The following is a 10,574-nucleotide window of genomic DNA, read 5'->3' on the forward strand; positions in this document are numbered from 1 at the left end:
AAGAAAAGAGTTCAAAAGTTTAAAGAGGAAGACTCATCGGAAAGACCCCGTCTATGATGAAGGCAACAGGAACGACCACCTGAAAATTCCCCAAAAGAGATGTCTCCACCTACGCTCCGCCCACGCTCCGCCTACACCACGCCCCATATGAATATGCATGATTATGTATCTGATCTGATGTAATCCTATACCCAAAATTGTATATAAGGCTTGCTTTTGCTATGTGAACTCAGAAATCCATTTTGTGATTTCTCCGACGCGTCGCTAATAAAAATACCTCCTGCTTAATTGACTTAAGCTGAGTCTGATTAGGCAGTCACTCTGCCTGTTTGGGGCAAAATTTGGCATCATTTTCTGGCGACCCAGGTGGGACAACCAGACGGGAGAGCAGACCCTTGAGCGTCCTCCGGAGCTGGGTCCGGGGCCGGGACCCTCGGGCGCCCCTGACAGATTTTTGTCAGAAGAGACTCCCCCCCGGACCAGCGCTCTTCGGTGGACGAGGGGTTTCCTGCATCTCCTGCTCCAATTAAGAGGTATTTTAATTGTTTATTGCATATTGAATTTGGAACAAAGCGCTTTAATTGGGAAACGGGGACTCAACGTAGTCGCCCGACGGGAGCCATAGGGACGCCTTGGCATAATCCCATTTGGCATTGGGGTTTGAGTCCCCATTTGGTATTGGTTTTGGTATTGGGGTTTGAGTCCCCATTTGGTATTGGATTTGGTATTGGGGTTTGAGTCCCCATTTGGTATTGGGGTTTGAGTCCCCATTTGGTATTGGTTTTGGTATTGGGGTTTGAGTCCCCATTTGGTATTGGGGTTTGAGTCCCCATTTGGTATTGGTTTTGGTATTGGGGTTTGAGTCCCCATTTGGTATTGGGGTTTGAGTCCCCATTTGGTATTGGTTTTGGTATTGGGGTTTGAGTCCCCATTTGGTATTGGGGTTTGAGTCCCCATATGGTATTGGTTTTGGTATTGGGGTTTGAGTCCCCATTTGGTATTGGGGTTTGAATCCCCATTTGGTATTGGATTTGGTATTGGGGTTTGAGTCCCCATTTGGTATCGGGGTTTAAATCCCCATTTGGAATCAGAGTATTTGTTAAAAGAGTGAAAAAAAAAAGAAAAAAAAGAAAAAGAAAAAAAAAAAGGAAAAAGGAAAAAAAAAAAGGAAGAAAAAATAAAGAAAAAAAAAAGAAAAAGAAAAAAAAGGAAAAAGGAAAAAAAAAGGAAGAAAAAAAAAAGAAGAAAAAAAAGAAAAAGAAAAAGAAGCAAAAAGGAAAAAAAAAGGAAGAAAGAGAAGGAAAAGAAAAAAAAGGAAAGGAAAAGAGTATTTGTTAAAAGAGTGTATGTTTTTCCTTAATGTTGTTGTTTTGTTTGAATTTTTAAAAGCATTGTTGCTTTGTTTGAATTTTTAAACTACGCCTGGGAACGTATCCAGCCAGGTCCGGGACCTTGTCCAATTTTTCCCTTTCTCTGATAAGGTTTTGAGGAGATATATTTGTGCTACACCTTTGTTTAACTGTTATGTTGTTTGCAAGAATCTCGTAAAGGATTTGGTATTTTGTGTTAACTGTAACCTTTTTGTGTGTAAGAATTTATTGTGATATCATCTGCAAACTGTACCTTGGTTTACAGCTGTTTTACGGGTGTGTAATAGCCCGAAGTTGACCAGTATGGGTACTATAGGTTTGCCAGCGACATCTCGGGGCAAAGCGGTGTACTTTGATAGACCGGAAAGGTAGGACGGTTTGGATTAAAGTGTGTGGGTGTGGATGAGAGTGGATGAGACGCGATTGGAAATTGTGTGTATGAAGTGTTAAAATAAATTGACATACAGTGTTTGCGAGAAAGAGATTAAACCGAAAACGCAGACACAGAAAATAGCCATGAGAGGTCAACAGAGCAAGGACGTAAATATGAAAACCCCCTTAGGATGTATCTTAAAGCACTGGAAAGACTTGGGAAAAATTCGGGGGGTGCCCCATTAAAATCAGGGATCGATGAGAAGATAAGCAGCCCTCAGGGACTAGATAGTCCACAGGGGTCGAGAAGCTACATGGATGCTGACAGCCCACCCAGACTAGAAGTCGAAGGGGAGGAAGGCAGTCCGTCAGGAGCGGAGAGCCGAAGGGAGACACGTAGCCTGCCCGAACTCAGTCCATATGAAGATAACCACACACCCAGAAGTGGAGGCATCTGTAGAATGGAAACCAGCACACCAAGGACTGGGGACAAAAGTAACTCACTGGGAAGTGACGTCTCTAAATTGAGATATAGTGAGAAGAATGATGAGACGTGAAAGGGAGGCAGAGAACAGCTCACAGAAACTGAATATAGTAATTCAGATAGAGGATAGGAGAAGTTGAGGAGAAGAAAAAGGAAGACGGGAAGATAGCTCGAGTAGTGGCTGTAGCAGTGGCAGCTCAGAAGACAGGTTACTGGGAACCTGGAACTAGGGGAAGAGGTAGAGGTAACCCAATAGGAGGGAGGGGGAGGTTCCAACCCCACCCAACTAGAGTAGGGCCAAATCAGTGTGCTTACTGCCTAGAAATGGGACACTGGAAGCAAGAATGCCCCCGACTAAGGGAAAGGCTGATGGCCACTACTACTACCACACATCAGGATAGTGAATGAGGGGGACCGGTGGGCCGTACCCTAGCAGACCCACTGGTTAAAATGGAGCTAGGGGAAGGTAAAAAGGAATTGAACTTTTTGTTTGACACGGGAGCAACCTTTTCGGTTTTAAATCAGGAATTGGTACCTAAAAGTGATGAATTTGTACAAGTTGTGGGAGCAACAGGCCAACCAGAAAAAGCTTACTTTTTGAAACCTATTAAATACAAAATTGGGAAACAAATGGGAATTCACCAGTTCCTGTATTTACCAAATTCACCAAAACCCTTATTGGGGAGAGACCTATTGGAAAACTTGGGAGCCGTAATAAAGTTCAACAAAGACAAATTGGAATTTCAAGTAAATAAGGAACAACTGATTACAGCTATAAGCCTAACAATCAGTTGTGTGGAACCCAAACCTGAGAGTCAAAAGATCTTTGCTTTTGAGTGGGAGTCTGTAGATAGAGGGAGAAAGACCCAACTCACCTGGACGGTATTACCCCAAGGATGGGCCAATTCCCCCACGATTTTTGGGAACCAGTTAGCCAAAGAATTAGATAAGTGGGAAAGGCCGCTGGGAGATGGTACCCTTTTGCAGTACATAGACGACCTCCTAATAGCAACGGTGACAGAGGAAGAATGCATTGAATGGACCATTTCCTTGCTAAATTTCCTGGGTTTAAGCGGATATCGAGTCTCTCAACAGAAAGCACAGCTGGTGCAAAAGGAAGTGGTGTACCTGGGATACGAAGTCTCCAGAGGACAGCGATCCCTGGGAGCAGCTAGGAAAGAGGCCATCTGCCAGATGCCTAAACCAGAGACGGTGAGAGATCTGCGAGCCTTTCTGGGGATGACAGGTTGGTGTCGGCTATGGATCTACCAGTACGGAATACTCGCTAAACCATTGTATGACTTGTTGAAGGGATCCAAGAATGTCCTAGTGTGGACTCCCGAAGCAGAAGGGGCCTTCAAGAAGTTAAAGCTGGAACTAATGAGAGCACCAGCCTTAGGTCTCCCAGATGTATCAAAACCATTCTGGCTGTTCTCCCATGAGCGACAAGGGATGGCCTTAGGAGTCCTAGCACAGCAGTTGGGACCACATAAGAGAGCTGTGGCCTACTTCTCCAAGCAGCTAGATGAAGTAAGTAAAGGATGGCCAGGCTGTCTGAGGGCAGTGGCCGCAGTGATAATTAACGTAGAAGAGGCCAGGAAGCTCACGTTGGGTCAAAAGGTGACTGTGCTGGTATCTCACACTGTGTCGGCTGTGCTGGAACAGAAAGGCAATCATTGGTTGTCGCCCTCCAGATTCCTAAAATACCAGGCCATCCTGGCTGAATCAGATGATGTAACTATTCAGGTAACTAACATTGTGAACCCAGCTTCATTTCTAGAAGGAAGAGCCCCAGCAGAATCCATTGAACACGACTGCCTGGAAACAATTGAAGCCGTCTACTCCAGTCGTCCGGATCTCAAAGAGGAGCCGTTCGAAGATGCAGACAACTGGTTCTCGGATGGCAGCAGCTTTGTGAAGCAGGGAGTAAGACTGGCTGGCTATGCAATTACTACCACAGAAGAAGTAATTGAGTCAAACTCTTTGCCAGCGGGGACTTCAGCCCAAAAGGCAGAGCTGATAGCTCTGACTCGAGCTTTGGAATTGGCAGAGAACATGCAAATTAATATATGGACTGACTCTAAATATGCCTTTTCCATTGTGCATGCCCATGGGGCCATCTGGAAAGAAAGAGGACTGCTGACTACGCAAGGGAAAACAGTCAAGCATGCAGAGGAGATTCTACGATTGCTAAAGGTGGTCCAACTCCCAGCACAAGTGGCCATAATGCATTGTAAGGGACACCTGAAAGGTAATACTATTCCAGAAATAGGGAACAGGAAGGCAGATACAGAAGCTAAATTGGCTGCCACAAGGGCTAGGGAAGTGAAAGTAATAGCCCTAATACCAGGAGAACTGGATACCAATATCCAGCCAGATTACCAGGAATCAGATCATAGATGGATTCAAAGGAATAAGGGCAAAATACTAGAAAATGGTTGAGGTAGATTGGAAACGGGACAGCTAGTAATACCAGGAAACGTGATGTGGCAGTTTGTAAAAGCAGAACATGAAAAAGCCCACTGGGGCTTGGATCCGCTCTATCAGTACCTGCAAGCTAAGATAGCAGGGCCAAAATTATTTACCACCATAAAACATGTCACATCCCAGTGTGAGCGATGCCTGAAGAACAACCCAAATACAGGGACTAGGATACACCAGGGAGCAATAAATCGAGGTAAATTCCCAGGTGAAGTATGGCAAATTGATTTTTCTGAACTCCCAAGAAAAGGGGGGTTTCGGTACTTGTTGGTATTAACTGATACATTTTCTAAGTGGCCTGAAGCATTCCCTTGCAAGACAAATAAGGAAAGAGAAGTAACAAAAGTGTTATTGAATGAAATTATTCCACGATTTGGAGTACCGAAGACTATTTCTTCAGATAGGAGTACACATTTCTGTGCAAAAGTAGTGAGAGCAATAAGCAAAGCATTACAAATTAAATAGCAATTACACACGCCTTACCGTCCACAGGCCAGTGGGCAAGTAGAAAAGATGAATCATCTTATCAAACAGCAGATTGCCAAAATATGCCAGGAGACTAATTCGCAGTGGTATCAAGCTTTGCCTATTGCTCTGCTGAGGCTAAGAGTCAAACCAAGGTCAAAAGAAAGGTTAAGCCCATTTGAAGTTCTGTATAGTAGACCTTATGCTATGCAAGTTGTAAATGGGGACGCTATAGACCAAATTAGTAATCAGTACATTTACGATTATGTAGTTACGGTGGAGAAGCAGTTCGATAAGAATGCTACTGTAATGATAGAGCACCAACCTAAATAACCTGACTGCAAATTGCATCCGTTTAATCCCGGTGACTGGGTGTATGTTAAGAATCTTTTAGGAAAACCCCTACAAGAGAAGTGGGAGGGACCCTTCCAAGTGCTGCTGACTACCTTCACCGCGGTTCGGATCAAGGAGCGACCTGCGTGGATCCACTACTCACGGGTCAAGAAAGCTCCGGAGAACAAACAAGAGCAGACATCATGATCCTGACTCCACCTCAAACCCTTACAACTTTGATCATTGGACTCTCGATAAGTATAGCTCTTCCCCAAGACTATGCCCCAATAGACCCATGGTCTTATGCACATCAGTGTATCCACCCAGAATTAGGAATGAGCGGACCCTATTTCGAGGTTTATGCCTTACGTAACAACCAGCCATATGCAAGTGAAGTATGGGATCAGCCCTCCATGATAGCATACAAGGGAGACCAAATCCAAATTGGGTGTCGAGAGCTTGACCCAGCAAGAGAAAGAGAAGGAAAAACAAGGCGGCTGGTATTAACAATTCAACCCTCGATGCCAGCCTAAAGCAGTACACAACCTAACCTTTATAGGGCCTCAGGTGATAAGAAAATCTAACGAACTAAAATTATTGTTAGACCCCACTTATTCCCTGAAAAAGGTGCAAATGAACATTCACACCGATATTACTTATTTGCAAAAAGATTGCCGATTTATGCTTAGATGCTGAAAATAGTGTATGCACCTTAGAAATGCTTCCGCATGATAGAACACAATCACAAGTTTACTATATAGGAAATGGGTGTGCTTGCGTAAAGACAGCTTGTGACAACGTCACTATAGATAATTGCCTAGAAGAGACTAACAATACTAACTTTTGTGTATGCAACTTTACCAAGATCATAGGTTGTGATTTTCATTACACTGTCCCAATAACTACCCAACAGCTAATTAACGCAAATTTCAACCTATATCAAGAGATACCGAAATTACAAATAGAGATGGACGTCAAAATTCTCAAAGCAATGCTTGCACACCCTGAAGTAAAGAAATTAGTGCAAAAGGTGAATCAAACAACTAAACGAATAGTATGGCAGATAGAACACCAGATAGAACACAATTCAGAAAAGATAAAGAATGTCCTGACCGAAGTAGAACAAGTAGGCCAGCATCACTGGTGAGACATCTTTACAAGATACTCCCCAACAGCTACACAAGTCTTCCATTACCTGGTGCACCCAATGCTAGTAGTAATTGTAGCTTTGTTATTACTAACTCTTACAAACATTTGTTTGTGGTAGAGGCTAAGGAGCATAATGAAAAGGACCCGAATGATTTGGGCAATGGTACGAGCCTATCAGCGTCCTGTGAGACCAGAACTTGACGAAAGAATTCGTAAGTTACAAGAAAAAGGGGGGAAATGAAGCCCTAAAGCAGATAGCCTCCAGAAGTAATGGGTTAAAACATGGAATGAGAGGCATGTAAAGAAGGGCCTAGCACTAGAACACACGGAGAAAGCACAGCACTAGGAAAACAGAGCAATAAATTAGATAAAAGGTAGAGCATCATGACAGGGGAAGAGATAGGTATAGGAGAAACTAATAAGCTAAGCAGGTTTAGAGCCAGCAATGTCAAAACGACCCTAAGGGTTTTGCCAAGCCACGGGATCTAAGCCAAATACACCGGGAATTGACCAAATTAAGAAAAGAGTTCAAAAGTTTAAAGAGGAAGACTCATCGGAAAGACCCCGTCTATGATGAAGGCAACAGGAACGACCACCTGAAAATTCCCCAAAAGAGATGTCTCCACCTACGCTCCGCCCACGCTCCGCCTACACCACGCCCCATATGAATATGCATGATTATGTATCTGATCTGATGTAATCCTATACCCAAAATTGTATATAAGGCTTGCTTTTGCTATGTGAACTCAGAAATCCATTTTGTGATTTCTCCGACGCGTCGCTAATAAAAATACCTCCTGCTTAATTGACTTAAGCTGAGTCTGATTAGGCAGTCACTCTGCCTGTTTGGGGCAAAATTTGGCATCACTACAAACCATCAGGTCATCTGTCCACTAGGACGGGCCCTGACATTTAATTGGCGTCACAGACAGGATTTTGGTAGACAGAGGGATTTGCAGGCAAATCTCATGCTAAATTGAGTGCTCTGTCTCCAGAATTGGCACAAAAGATCTCTCAGTTCAAAACAATGGTAACTGTTACTGATACTGATCTGATACCGACACTGCTCCTGATCCTTATCCTGATCCTGATACGGATCCTGTTACTGTTGTATTTGAGTGAATCCGAACCTGTTACTGCTGTATTTGTGTACCTCGACTGTCTAAAAGGGAAGGGACAGACCTGAAGAAATTGAGCTGTGCCTTTTAGACAGATATTGTCCCTTCACCTACACAGGGGAGTGAGGGGCAGCCCAGCGAAGGCTGAGTGGCTTTCCCCCTGTTGTAGGTTCTGGTCCCCTCACAAAGAAAACATTTGTGTGCGTGTGTTCGTGTGAGTGTATCTGGACTGTCTGGGAAGGAAGAGACAAATTTGAAGCAACCTCACAGAGCCTCCCAGACTGATTCTGTCTCTTCAACTACCCAGGGAAGCAAGGGGACAGTGGAAAGGCTGTGTGATTTGTGTATCTTAACTCCCTCGTGTAGCTTTGGTCCCCTCACAAAATGACTAAAACCTTCACTGCAAAAGGTAAAGCTGAATTTTATGCTCTGCTTGCTAAATATAATGCCACATCTTCTCTGGGGGGAGAAAAATGGGCAAGCTACCACTGGTTTAACTTAGAAAATGTTATTGATAGAATATCTTCTTTGCAACATGAAACAAAATTCAAACTGGGCACAAATAAAACCATCCTCTGCTCAGTCTTGGGCACCTGCCTCACAGCAGCCATAGAAACTCACTTTAAGCAAAAAGGTGAGGAAAATGCTATCATAGACTCCCTCCAAAACCTAGTTGAAGTTTTGCAAAAACAGTTGGATGAAGAAAGAAATGTAAATAACTTGTTACCGGCTGCCCTGAGAGAGGAACATGTTAAAAGTTGACAGAACACTGATTCCTCAAAAGAAACAGAGGAGAAAGAAACTCCTCACATTAATCAAAATTGCCCTCAAAAAGAATGAGGTCTGATGAAAAATTGCAGGAAACACTGCTGTAATAACATGAAACCTCTTAGAAAAACAGAACACATTTGTCAAGTGTCTCTCACTGGGGGAGATCAGATTCTCTTGTCAGAACAAGAATCCCGTGGGTGCTGGGGACATGGGGTGTTCCTAACAACAGCAGACAGACGCATACCATGGTCCCCAAATCAGCACACAGCTCATTGGGCAGGGGGCTTAACCCCTTGGAAAATGGACACCCTTCGGTCGGTACCCCTGGCCAACTCCTGGAAAACATTCACAAATCCGGCTGCCTGCAATTGATTCATGAAAAGAAATTAATTCCTCATTTTGAATCTCCAATCCAATCACCTGTAAAGCCTGAAATTATGACCTCTTTAACTCAAGGGCTTCCAGAACACTTAAACCTACAGCAATTCTCCTTCAGAAAACCATAGTAGCCATGTCTCCCATAGAAAGATCAGATAAATTTCTTAGTAACCAGAATGACCCTTTTGTTCCCCTTTACGACTTGCTGAGAAAAGGAATAAAATGGGATTGGACTTCTTCTCAGGAAGAAGCATTGCAATTGCTGATTCCTGAAGTGACAGCTCATCAGCACTGGACCCTATCCATCCCAAAGATCCCTTTCAGGAGGAGTGGGGATTTGCCTCCTCACAACTTTCAGTACACATTTGGCAGCGGGGTCCTGAAGGTCTGACAAAGACTGTTGGTTTTTATTCCTGTGGTTTCAAAGATGCTGAGAAAAGGTACCCTGCCTGGGAAGGGGGGTGTTTGTGGTTGGCTTGGCTCCCAGGGAGGTGGAGGAGAAGTGGGCAATCCAAGAAACTGGGAGCTTGGGTAGCAGCCAAAATAAACCTGCCTCTGTGACTAAAGCAACCCCTCCTCTCTCCCCTGCTTCTGCTAACAGAAAGGAACAGGACAATGCCCAGGTTGGGGAACTGTTAACTGTTTGGAGCATTTTCCAAAGTGAGGGACAGAATTACTTTCTTGTCTGTATTTACACCGAGTCCTGTGCTATGTTTATATTTGGGTTGGTCCAGGCCGATGCTTTTAAAAGAGCTACAGGAAATAATACTGTTAAAGCAGTGCAAGGATGGTTTGGGATTTTCCTAAAACCACAGGAAATTCAATCTGATAATGTTTCTCACTTTACTGTCAAAAGTGTGCAGGACTGGGCAGAAGGTGAAAAGGCTGAATGGACTTCCCACACCTCTTACTATAGATGGGAGGTAAATGAGTGTTCCAAAATCACTGCTTTTTGCCAGACAGCTCCAAGCATAATTCCTTCCCTACAGGGACCAGATGATTTCAAGAACCCAGCACATTACCTTGGACAACCTGTTTTTTAGTGCACCCCCTGCTGCTGCAGGGGAAGTACCACTGCTGTTCAAAAGCTCTCTGACCATTCCATTGTTCTAATTTTCTGCCTTTTCATGGCAGAGTCTGTTGTGTTCGCTTTTTCAGAAGAGCTCCGAGGGACACGAAGACCTGATAAACCATGATAACACTAGTGATGGACAACAGAAATAATGTTTTCCCCTCCCTTTATGGTAACACCAGGTGATGATATTACACATGACATGTGAATTAATTGAACTTGAATAAATTGGCTGTCACAATTAGAGATTTGATCAAATTACAGCAACCACTGCAGTCATTCTTATTGGCTTTTGTGAACACACCAGTGGCTGCTATCAAACATATTACCAAACTGGGAGAAGGTAAATGTAAATGATCACAAATTGATAATTGATACACTCGGTGCTACACAAAACAATGTTTCTTTGGCTCTCAGCTGTATCCAGGCACAATTGTAGATGCAGTCAGTTTCTGCTTCAATTATAAGAGAAGGTGAAGAAAGCACTTTTCTCACTGAAATTTGGAAAATAATTTGGGACAGTGCCACCTTTGAAAGAGAATTCCAATCCTGGTGGAACCTAGTGAAATTTGACCTATGAC

Source organism: Zonotrichia albicollis, chromosome 37, assembly GCF_047830755.1.
Source record: "Zonotrichia albicollis isolate bZonAlb1 chromosome 37, bZonAlb1.hap1, whole genome shotgun sequence".
Lineage (NCBI taxonomy): Eukaryota > Metazoa > Chordata > Aves > Passeriformes > Passerellidae > Zonotrichia > Zonotrichia albicollis.